The sequence below is a fragment of the Cnephaeus nilssonii genome (genome assembly GCF_951640355.1).
Source record: "Cnephaeus nilssonii genome assembly, chromosome: 7".
Taxonomy (NCBI): Eukaryota; Metazoa; Chordata; class Mammalia; order Chiroptera; family Vespertilionidae; genus Cnephaeus; species Cnephaeus nilssonii.
This window is the reverse complement of record NC_137078.1, coordinates 86651876-86670180: the sequence shown is the minus strand read 5'-3', so window position 1 is coordinate 86670180 and position 18305 is coordinate 86651876. Positions and strand designations below refer to the sequence as shown.

The 18305-nt window shown below is 40.4% G+C and overlaps 1 protein-coding gene across 2 annotated transcripts in view; it reads right to left on the bottom strand.

Annotated features, from left to right (window-relative positions):
• WASF2 (WASP family member 2) overlaps window positions 1–18305 on the bottom strand; it is a gene marked incomplete at its 3' end in the record, with an annotated part of 66801 nt that overhangs the window by 22034 nt on the left and 26462 nt on the right. The gene's annotated exons all lie outside the window — the stretch shown is intronic.

The following is an 18305-nucleotide window of genomic DNA, read 5'->3' as shown; positions in this document are numbered from 1 at the left end:
CCAGATAAAGAGTACTCAAGAAATGACAGTATGGTGCGCGCTTTGGCAGCACATATACTAAAATTGGACCGATACAGAGAAGATTAGCATGGCCCCTGCGCAAGGATGACATGCAGATTCATGAAGCATTTCATACTAAAAAAAGAAAAAAAGAAATGACAATATGTAAATAACCACCAAGACAAAACAATTAGAAAAGTATATCTGCTACTTAAAAAGTCATTTAATATGTTTCAGAGCCACCAAAAAGAGCCAAGATTCCCTGTTATATGGAATTACCTGCATCACTGCTTACTTTTGTTTTGGATAATCAAGGTTAGTTATGTTTTGCATACGAAGTATGGAATTACTCATGATCAGAACCACAATAGTAATTTGACTACGAAAAAAAAAATCCTACCTTCTGGTGAAGATAAACTTAGAAATGGGCAGAGACTTTTAGGTTCTTGACTCTCAACTCAGTTTAAAGTTGTAGAGTTGAGATATACTGGGTTAGAACACTGACTCTGACGAGCTGTGTGATCTTGGGCACTTTTCCCAGAGATAGGAAGTAATATAGCATATATAAAATGTCCACTACAGGGGTAAAAAATGTAGTTATTTGTAGTTCTACGAACCCTAGGAAAATCTTCCTGGAAAATCAACTTTTTCATTAATAAATATTTTAAAACATTTTTAACCCTGGACTTATTATGTAGTAGAATGCAATAGTGACATACATTTAAAGATGACATACATTTAAAAATGAAATTTGGTGTTGTTTTTTTTTTTTTTTTCTGGAAGTGGCTCCGAGTCATCTTCTGGACCTACTGAAGAACTTACATTCTCTCTTTCCTCCACTCGTTCATACTGGGGTCCTCATCCAAACCACAGAACAAAAAAAATTGTTCAAGAGACTGTTTTCTCAATTCTCCTCAAGACTGTACGTAACTAGCACCATTCCAGATGCACTGGAGAAAAGTAATACATTTACATATAATGGGTGTCTAATGGTATCAGGGATTAATTCTCTCATGGAAATCCAGCCGAGAAAGGCTCCTCTATCATCAGTAGTCACTTAGTGGAAAATTTCTGAAGCACTGAGTGCTGAGGAACCATTGAATTAAGGAAGTTAACACGATCAAATTTGCATTTTAGACAAATCATTCTAACAGAAGCAAAGAATTTACGTTTGGGCACAAGAAGGCTGGAGGGTAAGAAGACCAACTGGGAAACTCTTCACAGGCTAAGAAGGAGACAATAGAAATCACAGACAGGTTACAGGGGTGAGTTCTGCTACCAAAACTCCTGGTAGTTTTGTACCAATTAGACTCACAAAGTGATAAAATGTAGGTTTGTTTTTTTTTTAAAGTTTCATGGAAAGAGCTAAATGCTAGTGCCAGTCACAGAAATGAAGAGAAAGTGAAGAAAACCAAGAAAGTAGTGATTCATAGCTCAGAAAAGAAGTTTTAAATACATGAAAGAGTATAGAATGCCATGTCTTTATAGAATCAATAAAGTTCTTTTTCAGTTATACTTTGATTAAGAAAAGTATATCCTATAGTGATATTGGCTAATTTGGGGGTTTGAGGTGGTCTGACCTTGGGGGATGTTATATGGGAAAGGAATTAAATTAGAACCATTGAGAAGATAAAAGTTACAGAGGAAGAGTTTCAATTCAGTTAGTTCCTTTTAATTACAGCTGTTCTCTCTTTACAAATTATGAGTTCCCCAGACTATCCTCTGGGTGACCAGCTGTCGGGCATTTTAGGGGAGACATTCCTAAACGTCATGTTGACAGGTAATGGATGACTTTACAATGCCTTCTAAATTAAAGGTAACTCTCACTCTGTGCTACCGTTTCCTCATCTGCAAAATAAAGGGACTAAGCTAGATACTCTTTCAGAAGCTCTAAAACTCTGAATTTGCTTCTGCCTAACCTGCCATAACCTCCTCATGTAGCTAACCTTCACTTACATTCTGAAGCCAAGTCAGTGGCAGGTTTAGGTGAATCTTGGCCATGAATCAAGCCCATCTCCAGTCTAGATTCATCTAGTTACCAGAATCTGCAGGATCCAGAATGGCCCAAAGGATGAGAGTCCTGAGACTCACACAGAGTCCTGAGGTTCAATTATTTACACCCTGGGAGGCTCCCAGACCGATTTGGGAGTTGGCTCCCATAAAAGTAAAAAAAAAAAAAAAAAAAAAAAGCTTTGGACCACTAGACATCCAGCCAGGCTCAACAGCAAACCCCATCTTTACCCCTGACTATTGTCAGCCTAAGGGACTTAAGAATGAGTGAGAACAAAGAAAAGACTTCAGGCATTCCTTCTTAGCCATGGCCTGGCAGTATACTGACTAGTCTAGACCAGCGATTTCCAACCTTTTCGTTTCACATAAACTAATTATTAAAATTCTGCAGACTGGGACAGGAGTGGAAGGAGGTGAGAAGTAGGAATTGGTAGGGTGGAAGAAGGTAATGAAGGCTGCATGTGAGAGAGGAAGCATTTGTAACCCATATTCTGAATTCCTGTTATTAACAGGACAGAAGACAGATGACTGCTCATCCCGGCAATGAGGTTTATTATAAATAAATAAATAAACACTTCATTTAGATAACATTATATTTCTATAGTCACATCCAAAATCAAGTATATCTGAGCTATACCAATAACCATAACAACAGAAATGCCTTTCAAGGCAGTTCCTTTTTGAAACATACCTCCAAAAAGCTGATCAGCAATAGCAGAGGACGACAACATGTGGGGATGTTGTATGTGTGGCAATTAGGACTTCTGCTTTCACTTCAGCATTTCCCACTGTTCTATAGTTAACAGCGTTTTGGATGGGGGCATATGAGAAGAGCTTTACTTTGTACACCAGTTTTCTCTTTCAAGAGATAAGATTCTTTATGTTAAAGAATATGCATAAAGAATTTCAATTGAAAAGTCAAATAATCATTTAACTTAAAAATGAGAGCCAGCACACAGGCTTACTGTAATCTAAGTTTATCTACTAAAATGTTTAAAGAAGCATGAATTTACTGTTGAATATAGCCATCTTCACTACCATGCAACAACCACAAGCAGGAATGCCTCATTATAGACTCACGCACCCACCCACATCCTGTTGAAATTCAGTGTGGAGCTGAATCTACAAATATAACCAGACTCTCTCCAAACACAAGGTGCTACTGACAAATTAGTTTAGGTCACTAGAGTAATGTGGAAAAGATAAGACAGAAATGGAACTCCCAGGGTGGACAGAGAACGTATCTGATTGGGAGAAACAAGAAAAAAGAGCTTATTTGTGATGTAAAACAAGGAGAAATTTCTAATTTCATAAAGGAATACCAGCTATGGACCTACATTAAATAAATGTAAGGCTCCTTCTTGTCCTAATTTGGTTGGGGGAAAGCAGCCCAGGAAATAGGACTTCTAAATTCTAGTATTTCACTTTTAAAAAAAAGTTCTCACCTGAGGATGTTTTTCCATTGATTTCTAGAGAGTGGAAGGGATGATGGGGGAGGGGAAGGAGGAGGGGAGATGGAGGGAAGGAGGAAGAGAAGAAGAGAGGGAGAGAGAGAGAAAGAAACATCAACGTGAGAAAGATACATCAATCAACTCGCTGCCTCCTGCACATGCCCCGAGAGGGGGCGTGAGGTGCTAGGGAATCTGCAACCAAGATATGCACCCTTGACCAGGAATCAAACCAGTGACCCTTCGGTCTGTAGGTGGATGTTCTAACCATTGAGCAAGCAGGCCAGGGCCAATATCTCACTTCTTGAGCACACTGTATATTTATCAAGGACCATTCACACCTGGTAATTCTGTAATTTCCTATTATCTTTTGGGGGGAAATACCACCTTTTGTTCTTTCTTTTATTATTCTTCAAGCTCTAATCACAGCTTTGCTCTTAAAACTAAAATTTGGGGGGATCATTTTCCATTCAAAATTGGTTTCTTCTAGTTTCACCTAATTCCATAGAAAACTGCCTCTTAAATGGCCAAAATTAGGCTTTCCTTTGAGTAGGATCCATCTGGTTGTCCAAAAGAAAATAGATTTAAACTGTGAGTCGGTCCTAACCGGTTTGGTTCAGTGGATAAAGTGTCGGCCTGCGGACTCAAGGGTCCCAGGTTCGATTCCGGTCAAGGGCATGTACCTTGGTTGCGGGCACATCCCCAGTAGGGGATGTGCAGAGGCAGCTGATTGATGTTTCTCTCTCATCAATGTTTCTAACTCTCTCCCCTTCTCCCTTACTCTCTGTAAAAAAAAAAATCAACAAAATATATTTTTTAAAAAAACCCAAAAGCCCCCACCAAAACTGTGAGTCAGAAACCTGGATTCCAGTCCTTAGTCTAATGATGACTGGCAACTGGGGGGTTGGGGTGGGGTGGTGTGGTGTGGGGAGTCTCAATTCATCCTCTAGTTCAGCTGTGAGCTGCACTGAAAAAAAAAAAAACCTCTTAAAAGATGCTATATGAAACTGGGATTTTGTTTGCAAAGTATTCTGAACTCCAAAGAAAAGATTTATTGACATAAAATATTTCTTGTATCTCTATCTTGGCTCAAGTTCCCTGTTATGTATCCACTTAAATTATACAGAGGTCTACAATGTTATCATTGATGACTTTGTCACAGACACAAAGTTCATTTTACTGTCCCAGTTTAATGCCAATTTCTAGCAATAGCCAATTCATCAAAATGAAATGGTTTGAAATATTCCTTACTACCCATCTAAGTGGGCTTACCTTTAGACACTGATTAAATAAATATAAATTATAAATGATTTTATTCAGAAATGGAGAAATCTTACCCCTAACATTTGTGGTTTCTCAAGTTCCAGATTTCTTTGAGCTATAATCATCAATTGAGCATTATAATCACAGAGGACTTTAACATGAAAAACAACCAAGTTGCTTTGAAAAATAAGTACCAACATAAAAAAGTATCAAACCTCAACAAATCAGTTCACAAGATTACTAGAAATATGTCAATAACTTGCAATATTGCCCTAACTGATTTGGCTCAGTGGATAGAGCGTCGGCCTACGGACTCAAGGGTCCCAGGTGCGATTCCTGTCAAGGACATGTACCTTGGTTGCGGGCACATACCCAGTAGGGAGGTGTGCAGGAGGCAGGTGATTGATGTTTCTCTCTCATCGATGTTTCTAACTCTCTATCCCTCTCCCTTCCTCTCTGTAAAAAATCAATAAAATATATTTAAAAAAATAACTTGCAATATTATAATAGATAACAATAGTCTTCATTTTTAAGAGCTTCCTTTCTTATTTATACCCAATGACAGAAGAGAGTGAAATCCAGTTGGTGGTGCTCAAAAATCTGAGATAAGAAGATACAAAATGCATTATTCTTCTCCAAGTACCTGGGCTTGAGTACCTGGGAGGAAGCCAAACCTGGGCATGTGCTACCATATGGGAAACACACAGTTGTTTTTTATGGAAGATTGTCTAATCCCACTTTACTACCTTCCTCAGAGATGGAGAGGATGGGGGCGAGGCTGGTTCCTGCAAGGAGCAGTGAGTACTGCACTAGGTTAAGCTCCCTATAGACAAGGTACTGGAGTACCCACTGGTGGATTAGATACAGAGGCAGGTTTGAAAATGAGGGAGAAAGGAGATAATCAGAGCCAAATCACACACCAGGCACCAAGTAAGTCTCATTTCATCCTGCCAGCTGTCTAACCATTCATTTTAATCTCTATGATGCCTCACTTCATACTTCAAGCTTCTCTGCAGTAACTGCTCCCTCTTTGGGATGGAAAGGCCAAAAAAGAAACTTACTTTACACAACTGAGAAAGGCCAGGGAAAAAAGGTTGCAGAGCAACAACAAAAAAGGATATTCAGCAAAATGTCTTGCTGACAGCTCAGGGCAATATACAAACACACTATGTGGTCATGGAGTAGGCAGAACCAGCAGTCCTGAATGTGACTGTTAATACACTAAGTGATGAGACCTAGCAATCACAATTACATCGGAATACTAGGGAGTGGAATTATGGAGCAAACAGATATATAATTCCATATCAACTATTCTATTCTGCTAACTGTAACAAGAATTCATTCCTGAAACAGTGTCACACACGCACCTGTCACTAACAGCCAAGCTGCCAGCAACTAAGAGTCCGCAGCAAAGGGCAGGGTACATCTACTTCTCACAAGGTCTATTCACCACTCAATACGTGTTATTTATAAGAAAAAGTCCATAAGCAGAGAGGAAAGTAAGTACCCATTCTTTCTTTCTACCCTCTGTTTACTAGGCTGTTACCAAAGCCCTCATAACCAAATAAGCAGTGGCATAGAGCAGCAAGAACAGAGACATTAAGAGGTAGAGGTGTGGGTTTTAACCCACTACTGGCAAATTTAGTTTTGGGACCATGGCAAGCAGTCAAATCTCTTAGTCTGTTTCCTAAACTGCTAAATTAGTATAATGATTCCTAGTTTGTAAAGTTGTAAAGAAAAATAAAATAATCTATACAATAAAAACCCAGCGGTCGTAACACCGGTCACCAGGAGGCTGCGTGTGCGGTGAGGCGTGCATGGGTGGGCGGGACTGCATGTGCAGTGAGATGCACGTGGGTGGGCGGGGCTGAGTGTGTGGCAAGGTGCACGTGGGTGGGTGGGGCTGCGTGTGCGGCGAGGTGCACGCAGGTGGGTGGGGCCATGCGATTTTGCACGCTGGGCTTCTAATGTATGTATAAAATGCTTAACAAGGTGTCTGGCACAGAACAGATTATTGTAGTAGTTGTGGTAGTGATAGTGATTGTGGAAGTACTAGTTCTACATCTATCTAGCATTTAACTATGGGCCAGGCACTGTTCTAAATGTTTTATATGTGGTTCTCTTCACCATTAAAGAACATTAATAAGCTTCATTAACTACTAATTATAGTACTCTTATCAATCAAAGAATATTTATCAAGCAGACACTAGAAGACACAAAGAAGTATAAAATCCCTCCCTTGACTCCAAGAATTTATAATTGAGGCGAAGACAAAACCAAAGTAACTATATATATATATATATATCCTACCTAATAAAATAGTAATATGCAAATTGACTGCACCTTCGCTACACCCACCAGCCAAAGCCACGCCCACCAGCCAATCAGGGTGAGTATGAAAATTACCCAACAAAGATGGCGGTTAATTTGCATACGCGGAGGGAGGGAGGAGTGAAGACTTAGAAGGAAGAGGGAGTTAAAACAGAAAGCAAGGTGGCTGCCAGAGGGAAAGTCCGGGCGGGGTGGAGCTGGGCGGAGCGGGGCCGAGCGGAGCAGGCGGCAGCAGCGCGGGGGTGCAGGCTTGCAGTGGCAGCGGCAGCGCACGCGGCAGCGGCAGCGCACGCGGCAGCGGCAGCACACGTGGCGGCAGCGGCCGCTTTCAGGATTCTTCCTGCAAATGGGCTACTAGTATATATATATATATATATATATAAAAGCCTAAGCGACCGTTAGGACCAGACAATCGGCCAATAGCTATGACGCGCACTGACCATCAGGGGACAGACGCTCAATGCAGGAGCTGCCCCCTGGTAGTCAGTGCACTCCCACAGCCAACCTCCCATAGCCGGCCAACCTCCCGTGGCCCCCCCACCCCCCAAGCTGGCTGGCCCCAATCGCCAGCCAGGCTGAGGGACCCCACCCGTGCACGAATTCGTGCACCGGGCCTCTAGTATAGGAAATAAATACAAGTTCAATTATCAAATAAATGATGTAGTCAATAATGACAATAGGAAAAATGAAAGGATCACTGTGAACTGAAGGGACTGAGAAGATTTCCTGGTATAAAAATCTGATCTGAGCAGAATCTGGATATAAAAAATAAAGAGGAAAAGGTTTTCCAGGTGGGGGTAATATAAGCAGAAGCCTTGAACTGTACCACTAAGAATTTATGGAGAAGCCACAATCCTAATGGGCTTTTACCATATGGCATCGAATCTAAGATTCCAGTAACTGTTAAGCTGCATCATGACTTAAGAGAAGTTAAAATGTATGGGGCAAGGCGGAACTGGGCGTAGGGAGGAAATGGGGGGATGTAGGGAAATATCTGTAATACTCTCAACAATAAAGACTTTTTAAAAAAGAAAATGTACATCTCAGAATTAATGAAATATATTTCTTTTTCTATAATATGTGAGAGTAGACAAGATGATCTTTAAAAGTTCTCTCCAACCTTGCCCTGGCCAGTTTGGCTCAGCGGATATAGCATCAGCCTGTGGACTGAAGGGTCCCAGGTTTGATTCCGGTCAAGGGCACATGCCCAGGTTGCGGGCTCAATCCCCAGTAGGGGGCATGCAGGAGGCAGCCAATCAATGATTCTCTCTAATCACTGATGTTTCTATCTCTCTCCCTCTCTCTCTCTCCCTTCCTCTGTGAGATCAATAAAGAATATATTTTAAAAATAAATAAAAAATCAATGGAAAAATATCCTCAGGTAAGGATAAAAAAAAAGTTCTCTCCAACCCTAAAATGCTGATTCTATAACTGTCTTACAATATTCAAATTTCACCAAACAACACTATGAAAATAACAAAAAATAACAGAAACAGAGACGAACCCTGGTTGGTGTTGCTCAGTGGTGGCTTTTGGGTTCAATTCCCAGTCAAGGGCACATACCTGGACTGAAGGTTTGTTCCCTGGCCCCAGTTGGGACAAGTTTGGGAGGCAACCAATCAATGTTTTCTCTCTCTCTCTTTCTCTCTCCCCATCTCTTCCGCTCTCTCTAAAAAATCAATGGGAAAAATACCCTCAGGTGAGGATTAACAAAAAGAAAGAGAGACTGAGACAGACACGATTCATACTCCAGTATTTATTTCATAAAAAATGTTTTTATTTATTTTATTTTTATAATATATTAGAGGCCCAGTGCACGAATTTGTGCACAGGTCAGGTCCGGCCACGCTGGCTGGGGGAGGGGACATGGGGGGTTGGCTGGCTGGTCCCACCCCCTGGTCCAACTCCAGGTCAAAGGGACAATTTGCACATTAGCCTTTTATATAGGATGTTTATTGATTTTATTTTATTTTTAAAAAAATTTTTTTATTGATTTCAGAGAGGAAGGGAGAGGGAGAGAGAGGTAGAAACATCAATAATGAGAGAGAATCATTGATCGGCTGCCTCCTGCATGCCGCCCACTCAGTATCGAGCCCACGACCCCGGGCATGTGCCCTTGACCAGAATTGAACCTGGGATCCTTTGGTCTGCAGGTTGACGCTCTATCCACTGAGCCAAATCAGCTTGAGCTTAGAAAGAGAGGAAGGGAAAGGGAGAAGGAGAGAAAGATAAACATTGATGTGAGAGAGAAACATCAATTGGCTACCTCCTGCATGTCCCCTACTGGGGGGATCAACCCCACAACCCAGGCATGTGCCCCAACTAGGACTAGAACAAATGACCTGTCAGTGCATGGGACCACGCCCAACCAACTGAGCCACACTGACCAGGGCTGTGTTTAATTGTTTTGAGAGAGAAGAAGGGAAAAGAAGGGAGAGAGAAATATCAATGTGAGTGAAAATAAATCAATCAGTTGCCTCTTGCACACCCCCTAGTGGGGATTGAGCCTGCAAACCGAGCATGTGCCCTGACTGGGGATCGAACCCTGACCTCCTGGTTCATAGATCGACACTCAAGCACTGAGCGAGTCTGTTAACTGTTGATTGGATGTTGGACATTGTGATTTTACAATGTTGAGTATCTAGTATTGTTGTCTTCATTTCAAGAATGTTAAGCTTTATTCTGGTAGGCAGTTAAGTTACTTTTCATTCAGTTTGGTACCTCTGAAGGCTTGTTTTTAAGCTTTTTTTAGGGTGGGTCTACAGTAGTCTTTATGACTATTTTAACTCTAGTACGAAGATGTGGACCTTCGACCATCTCTACTGAACATTCCCAGTGAGCAACATGGGCTCTTCACGCTGGCTGGTAGGAACTCGAACACCTCCCTGCTCTGGGATTCCTGGTCATCTTTCCCTAACTTCCTGGAGTTTGTCTCCAGGCCTGTGTGAGGTCAGCAAAGACTGAAGGGGACCCTGAGGAGATTCCTAGAGCAATTTTTTTCTGCACAGCTCTCACCTTTCCAGAACTCCACCTCACAGCTTTTAGACTCCTTAGCCTCTCCTGAGCTACAATCTCTGTCTCTTCAAAAAGAACAACATGCTCTGCTTGAGATCCCTCACCCTGCTCCATGGTTAGAAGAGATTTAGACAGAAAGAGAGGGTAATCACGGGGCTTTTCCCTCCTTTGTTTTCCTTCTACAAGGAATAACAGCCCCGTGCTTTCTGTTCAAGTCAGAATTGATTTCCACTGTAGTTTTGCAAGGTCCCCAATCATAAAGAAGTATTGCAAAATTCTTAAAGTCAGATTAATTTCAATTTATCTTTAATAAGTATTTATCATGAATACTTTTAGAAGAAATAACAGGAACCCTGGTCGGTTAGCTCAGTGTTAGAGCGTCATCGCATACAACAAGGTTAGGGGTTCCATTCCCCGTCAGGGCACACACAGGAATCAACCAATGAATGTATAAATAAGTGGAACAACAAATTGATGTTTCTCTCTTTCTCTGGAAAAAAAAAAATATATATATATACATATATATATAAATTTTAAAAATTTTTAAAAGAAAGAAATAACAGGAAAAAGTAGGTGTTCTGAAATCAAACAAGCATAGCAAATAGAAAAGGTAGTATCACTGTAAGTATATAACATACTTGAATAACATATTTAATTTATCCTTTTGAATGATCATAATTACGAACAATGAAAATTTATCTTTTCTTTTTTAAAGTTAATGTTCATATAGGTGCTAACCACATTTAAAATCAATACTGAACCCAGAGACACGTTCAGTCAAAGGAATCAAGGACGCCCTGAGCCACTAGCTATATGACTTCAGGCTGCTTAATCTCTGAGCCTCACCTGTAAAATGGGAAAAATAAAACCAACCACATAGGATGGTTTTAAGGATAAAATGAGATAACATATGTGAGCCTTCTAGAGGGGTGTCTAGCACCAGCAGGTACTCAGTAACTGGCATCTCTCATTATTACTAATTCAAAGGAATGCTGAGTTTGTTTGGACTCACCTAATGGTAATGAAACAATCTAAGGAGAGCAGATCAAATTAAATAGCACTGAGCATTACACAAAGGTCTCTTCTAATTGGTCTCTTTTCTTTGATCTCAGTGGAGGCTTGTAGTAGGAAGGCCTCTTACCTTCTGAGACAGGCTCTCCATGAGTGTGGAGACAAATTCTGAGAAAGAAATGGATGGCCCCTGCTTATATTATGCCAATTTTAAGAATTAAGACAAAGGGTATCAGTCTTCCAAAATCATAGTCAAGAGTCAATTCAGTATTTTCACTTTAGGTACTTTGAAAGTAAAATAGTCTCAAAGGGATTATTATCGGGATTGTGGCATTTCTTTAAAAATAAATAATAAATAAAAAAAATCCGCCCTAGCCAGTTTTTTCAGTGGACAGAGCATTGGCCCACGGACTGAAGGGTCCCAGGTTTGAATGTGGTCAAGGGCACATACATACCTCAGTTGCAAACTTGATCCCAAGCCCTGGTCAGGCCTGTGCGGAAGGCAACTACTGATGTTCTCTCTCACATTGATGTTTCTCTCTCTCTCTCTTTTTTTAAAAATATATTTTATTGACTTTTTTTTACAGAGAGAAAGGGAGAGGGATAGAGAGTTAGAAACATCGATGAGGGAGAAACATTGATCAGCTACCTCCTGCACACCCCCCAATGGGGATGTGCCCGCAACCAAGGTACATGCCCTTGACCGGAATCGAACCTGGGACCTTTCAGTCCGCAGGCCGACGCTCTATCCACTGAGCCAAACCGGTTTTGGGGATGTTTCTCTCTCTTAGTCTCTCCCCCTGCCTTCCACTCTCTAAAAATCAATGGAAAAAGATCCTCAGATGAGGATTAACAAAACAAAACAAAAATCCTTTCATCTTAAAGGCCCAAGGCAAATGTCACCACTTCTAAGAAGCCTTCCTTGACCCTTCTAGTCTGAAGTCATGTCTTCCTCTCCAAAAGTTCCAAAGAGGTATGCTGAACCTTTTGTTAATGGCAGTCACTATATTCTATTTTGTAGCACAGGTTTTTGGAGTATACAACTCTATGAGTACAGGAACTGAGAAATAAAATAACTTTAAACCTAACAGAAGTAGTAGTTAGAACAGCAGCTATCTGGAGTCAAGGTGGGATTCTTAAAAACTTCTTTGTATCCTATAATGTCCACTCAATATCTCAATCCTCAAAACGCTTCTTCAAGGTTAAGTAGTAGCATTCTGAAAACTAAGAGTGGTTCTGTAACTGTATCAAAGTCACACAGCTTTTAAACCCAGGCCCATCTGTGTCCATACTTCATGCTCTTTCCACGACACTGCACTGACTCTTCACAAAATGCCTGAACCAAGAAGTTAGACAAATATGCCCATATTTCTCCTTTTCATATACAAGTGCCACCAAACCCCAGTCTAGTTTCTTCCCCCTTGAAAAAAAGACTGTAGGCTAACACAAGAAAACCTTCCTGACATATTTACCCTAGAACTGAAATGGTGTTAATGAGGATAACACACTGCTCTCTCTCTCTCTACACCCAATTTTAGCCAGCTGCTCAGAGGCTTCACAACTTTCACTTTAAACAACATAAACACTGGCTCATTTAAAGTGCCAGCCTCAGATAATATGTTCAGATGCTTTTCAAACAAATTTCTGTTTTCAAACAGCTAGGCATTTGGGGTTCCATCACTTCTGACGGGTTACTTTTATCTATAGGGTCCCTGAGAATCACTTTAAGGTTTTTTTTCTGTGTACTGTTCAGCTCATCGAATCTTGTCATTGGGGACTTCTTTTTTTAAAGCAGATAATCTTTCATCTTCTTTGACAATGAACCAAAATACATTCCTATGGGTAATTCCTAAACTGTATATGTATGTTTTAAAATAATATTCTTCTAACCATTCTAAAAAGCACAGTTGTTTTCCCTTTTTAGCCCAAGTAAAGATAATTATATCAGAAGTGAGTTTTCCCTACCTCTTTCTGCATATGGGGAATACTAAAAAGATAAGTCTTTTTAGTTATTAAATGTAAATAGGTCATTAAATACAATCCAATTACTTTAATTGTAAAAAGGAAGTAATTACAATATGTACATGTATTCTTGCCTAGATTTAATATCTTAAATTAATCTTTTCAGCATTAATATTTTAAATTAACCTTTAACACTTAGCCAAATGCAAGAAACTGATGTTTTTTAAATATACATATAGCTGTACTTTGTGGATCTTTGTTGTGATTTTACCCACAAACAATTTTGGTGGGAACAGCCCCATCCCACAGAGAAGGGTATTTAAATACCACCTGCCCTAATTGAACTGGTATTTCTTGTTTCCCATAAATCATGTTAAAGGATCTGTTTTAAATTCTAATGCCTTCATGGGACAAAAAGCCAGATGAATTCTGTGGCATTTCAATCATTACAAAGGCTTCCCTTAGAAAGACAATTCCAAGCCAAAAATGGAATTTTGTCTTTAGTATATAGTAGCCTAACATTTCCATTACTTATTTCCATTTTGTCACTACCAATCACAGCTCCCTGAGACCACCCCCCAGCATTCTTCTTGCTCTCTGGTCTCTAGCCCCTCAAAAATTTGCTGTTACATTTTTCCTTCAGTAGCCATCTGGTTCTTTGGTTTTTACTCTTTCTTGGTGACCAAGGGTAAATAAATTGCATAGCTAAATCTCTATGAACAGCTTTGAAAATGGGCTCTGTCATAGTCTGGGCACTTAAGAACTTCTATTACAATGGAGGGAAAGTGCTTACACAGATAAAAAATTAAGACTGAGCTTTGTTTTTCTACCTCCTAAGAAAATCTAACAACAAGTATTAAGATAAGAATATGTATTTAGAAAAATTAAAATTTTATTTGGATTAACATAAAACTTTTCCCCAAACTTTAGAAATAGCAAGAACTGCATGAATATATATGTTGTACAGGCAACAACCGAGGCCATGTTTGTATAGCATTTTCCCTCCCAAATAAAAAAGTTATTTTTAAAGTACTAAGAGTTTCAACAACTCTCAAGGATTTCATAGAAATAGATTTTCCTGTTCAGACCCTGTATTGATGAGCCGAAGATAGAGCTCTGCCTCACAGATACCATTTCCCAAAACAAATTAATGAGATGGAGGAGGGTGACTGTGACCATTCCTTTGGTCATTCAGACTGTAGCCATGTTGGAACAGTTCCTGACTGCATAAGGCTGGCTTCTACTGTCATCCAAGCTAATTATGGAAAGCTATTTGATAATCCGAAACGATAGTGACATGGGTCACCGTGGGTTTCCTCATCCCAAACAATGTAATAGTTTCTGAACAGTTACCAAAAGTTAGCAGAAGAAAGGAGCCTAACCTCTGATCATCACAAACCTCCTGACGGACAGCACCATTAAAAGACAACAAGAATTTTGCTGGTAAAAGGTACACCAGCAGTTAAAACTAAGCCCCTTTCAAGATTTAAATGATTCAAGTCTCATTTTGATAAACTGGTACTTTTGTACAAAATATATCTTATGAGGCCAGCCCTTGAAAGTTAAAAGGTGTTTTTAAATGTCTGCTGACATACAATTGCCATGTTTCATGCCTTAAAGAACTGATTTTCTGGAGGACAATAAGTGCCAAATTCTGTCCAATGGAGATCAGAAAACTATTTGGTGAACCTATTCTGCACCTGTGGAAGCAAAGAAAGACTGTTCACACACCTAAGAGGGAGGATGGTATTTATGTGAGCTCTCCCTATGACCTCTTTGGCAGCAAATGTAAGAAGTCTTTTTTGAGACTAAGGGGCAGGCCCAGGACGTTCAGCTACTCATTCAAGCAGGGTTACGATTCCCCTCCTCCATAATTAAGTTCCTTTTCCCACTCTCCATGCATGCATGAATTGCAGTGACACTGACATGGGGGCTTGACATTAGCCTTTGAAGGTCATTTAAATCCTCCTCCTTCCAACTGCCTTAAAAGCTATACATCATCCACTCCACAATGCCTAAGTGTAGGGTTTGACTAGATAGTACTTAAAGTGGAGTCACTTAACGCATAAAGGGAAAGACGGCTCCAAATTCAGCTATCATAAAAAGAACAAATCAAAAAAATAAAATATGATAAAACTCAGTTGCTCAAGAAAGAACAGTAAGAGAAACACTAAACACCTAACACTGGATGAATGAAAAGACTCCTACTTGATAATTCCTTAATAAATCTTTTATTTAGGAAAGTAGAAAAGGTCTTTCACAATATGGTCCCTTTATATGGCTCATCTATCACATCTTCATACATACATACCCTTCCATGAAGTCTAGAGACCTTCCCATAGCTCCCCATTGCATCATGTTCTCTCCTGCCTTCATACTTCTTTTTAAAAAGATTTTTAATTGATTTTTTACCGAGAGAGGAAGGGAGAGGGAGAGAGAAACATCGATGAGAGGGGACACATCCATTGGCTGCCTCCTGCACACCCTGACCGGGAATTGAACCGGCAACCTCTTGGTGCATGGGTCAGAGCTCAACGATGGAGCCACACCAGCCTGCCTTGCTTTCATACTTTTGCTCGAGTCTGACCACCCACCACTACCCCCACCAACTTCTAAGGTCTTCCAAGACTGAGCTCAAGTGAAATATCTCTTGACATGCCTTGCACCAAAGGTTGCCTCTCTCTCCCCTGCACACTCTTTAAACTTCCATAACATCCTGTGAATGCCTAGCCCATCACACAGCGCTAAAATGACTGATTTTCTTACTTGCTCTCCCACTAGACTGTGAATTTTTTAAGGGTGATGATCAGTCATCCCTAATCCTAATGCCTATCACCAAGCTAGGTGCAGAAAGAATGCTCAATAAATATCTATCAAATGAATGAAGCCACAGTTAGTGGCTCTTGTGTTTTGGCCCGTCTGAAGGTGAGGCTGGGGAGGGTGTCTGGACCTCCAGTCTTATAGCAGAGAAGAGAACCCAATCTGAATAGTCCAAGTTCTACCTGTTTTAGAATTAAAATCCCTAGTAGCTCACCAGATCACAAGACAGAATATACATATACTCTCCAAGCCCTAGAAATTGATCAGGGGTTTAATCTAGTACAGAGAAGAGTGAGACATCAAAAATTAAAAACCAAGGCCACCCTGACCAACATGAGTTATCCACTACCTCCCTTTTATTCACGCACCTCAAAGCTCTTATTCCCTAACATAAAGAGAAAAAAATTATAGTTATCAGCCAAAGGAGATAAATTTTCAAAAAAGCTAATGAAGGTCAGAATAGGGCAAGTCATCAAAATTAGCACATGTCCAAAGCTTGAAAGAAATCCAAGCTGTCATTAAAATCACCAGGCACTTGGCCTAAAATGATACAAGCCTCAGAACCTTTCCTTTCCCTCCCAAATCAGCTTCCTGCTTCCCTTCCCTCAATACTCCCCGCCCCCACATGCCTTTCTCTCTTTCCCTTTCTTTTCTTTCTTTCCTGCCTTTATAAATAGGGATAAAGCTGGTGAGAATCTAGCAAACAAATGACTTCAACTATATGTGGGATTTGTATAAAGTGATATCCAATTATTTGTTAGTTTTTTCATTCATTCATTCAATGAACCTTATGTTCCTGGCACTGTGCCACAGGCTGGATATAATTCAACAATGCCCATGCCCTCATTAAGCTCAAAAGCTACTGAAGGTGACAAATAAATAAAGTGGACAATAACATTCTGCGATGTGTGACTATAAATATAAGTTCAAGGTTATGGAGGCATCCAGCTCTGGCTAGGGGGAGAGGGGGGTAAGTAGAGAAAGGGTATCTTGCCCAGCCGGCATGGCTCAGTGGTTGAGCATTGACCCAGGAACCAAGAGATGGTGGGTTCGATTCCCGGTCAGAGCACATGCCTGGGTTGCAGGCTCAATCCCCAGTGGGGATGTGTGCAGGAGGCAGCCGATTGATGATGTTTCTCTCTCATCGATGTTTCTATCTCTCTATTCCTCTCCCTAAAAATCAATAAAAACATATTTTTTTAAAAAGAGAGAGGGTATCTTAAAGGACAAAAAGGTTGGTTAAGAGAAGCTTTAGGTGGAGGGAGCAGAGTGTGCAGAGGCAGTGTTCCAGGAACAGCAAATAGCCTGGTGTGGCTGAAGGGCAGGAAGTCATGAGTGATGAAGCTAATAAGGGAGACAGAAGCAGAGGCACAGAGCCTTGTATGCCACACTACAGCACTGGGAGTGTGCAGAGGCTACTGGGAACTATTTAAGATTGAGGCCAGAGGGTGACATGATGGATTTGCATTTGGAAAGCTCTCTGGAAGCAGTGTGGAGACGTTACTGCATGAAGGGGTGAAAGACTGGGGCAATAATCCAAGTGGAAACACTTCTAATTGAACGAAAGAATCTACATAATGAGAAAGTTGCAACATCAACATAAGATGATAGAAAGTGCTCTATATAGAGTTTGAGACTAGGTGGTCACTGAGAAACTTTCTTGAACAATTAAATTAACCTCTCTGGGCATTTATTTATTTATTTATTTATTTATTTATTTGTGTGTGTGTGTGTGTGTTTTATAATCCTCACTTGAGGTCATGCTTATTGACTTTTAGAGAGAGAAGGAAGGGAGAAAGGGAGGAGAGAGAAACATTGACATAGAGAAAAACATCGATTGGTTGCCTTCCCATATGCATCCAGACCAGGGATTGAACCTGTACCTTATACCTAACACAGAGGCAAACCTGAAATTTTTCATCTGAGAATTGAAGGTAAGAGGTATTTTAGAACAAGACTGAGATAGAAAAATCAGAGAGAATGATCAGGGCAAATATGTGGTATTTAAGGCCTTTTACTATCTGACATCGACATACTTCTTTAGCCTCCTTTCTGTCCATACCTTTCCAATACTCTGCACTTCAACCACTGTTCACTACAGAGGCACTCTCATGCTTCTGTGACTTCATTCAAGACATTTTCTGCTTCCTGGAATATCCACCATTTTTGTCCCCCCGCTTCTTGAAATTTTATTAATCTTTCCCTGCCCAGTCCAAATGTAATTGCTTCCACAAAGTCATCCTGACCTGTTCCCCAGAAAGAATTAATCAAGCCTTCCTCCACTTCCAAAACCACCTATTATTCCTCTATTATAGCATCCATCCCATATTACAGTTTTAACAGGGATACGCTGTGAGCTCTTCGAGGGAAGGTACAAACTTTTAATTCTGAGGTGCTAAGCAGCACTTCTGTCACCCATCAATCCTTCATAAAATACTGGACAAG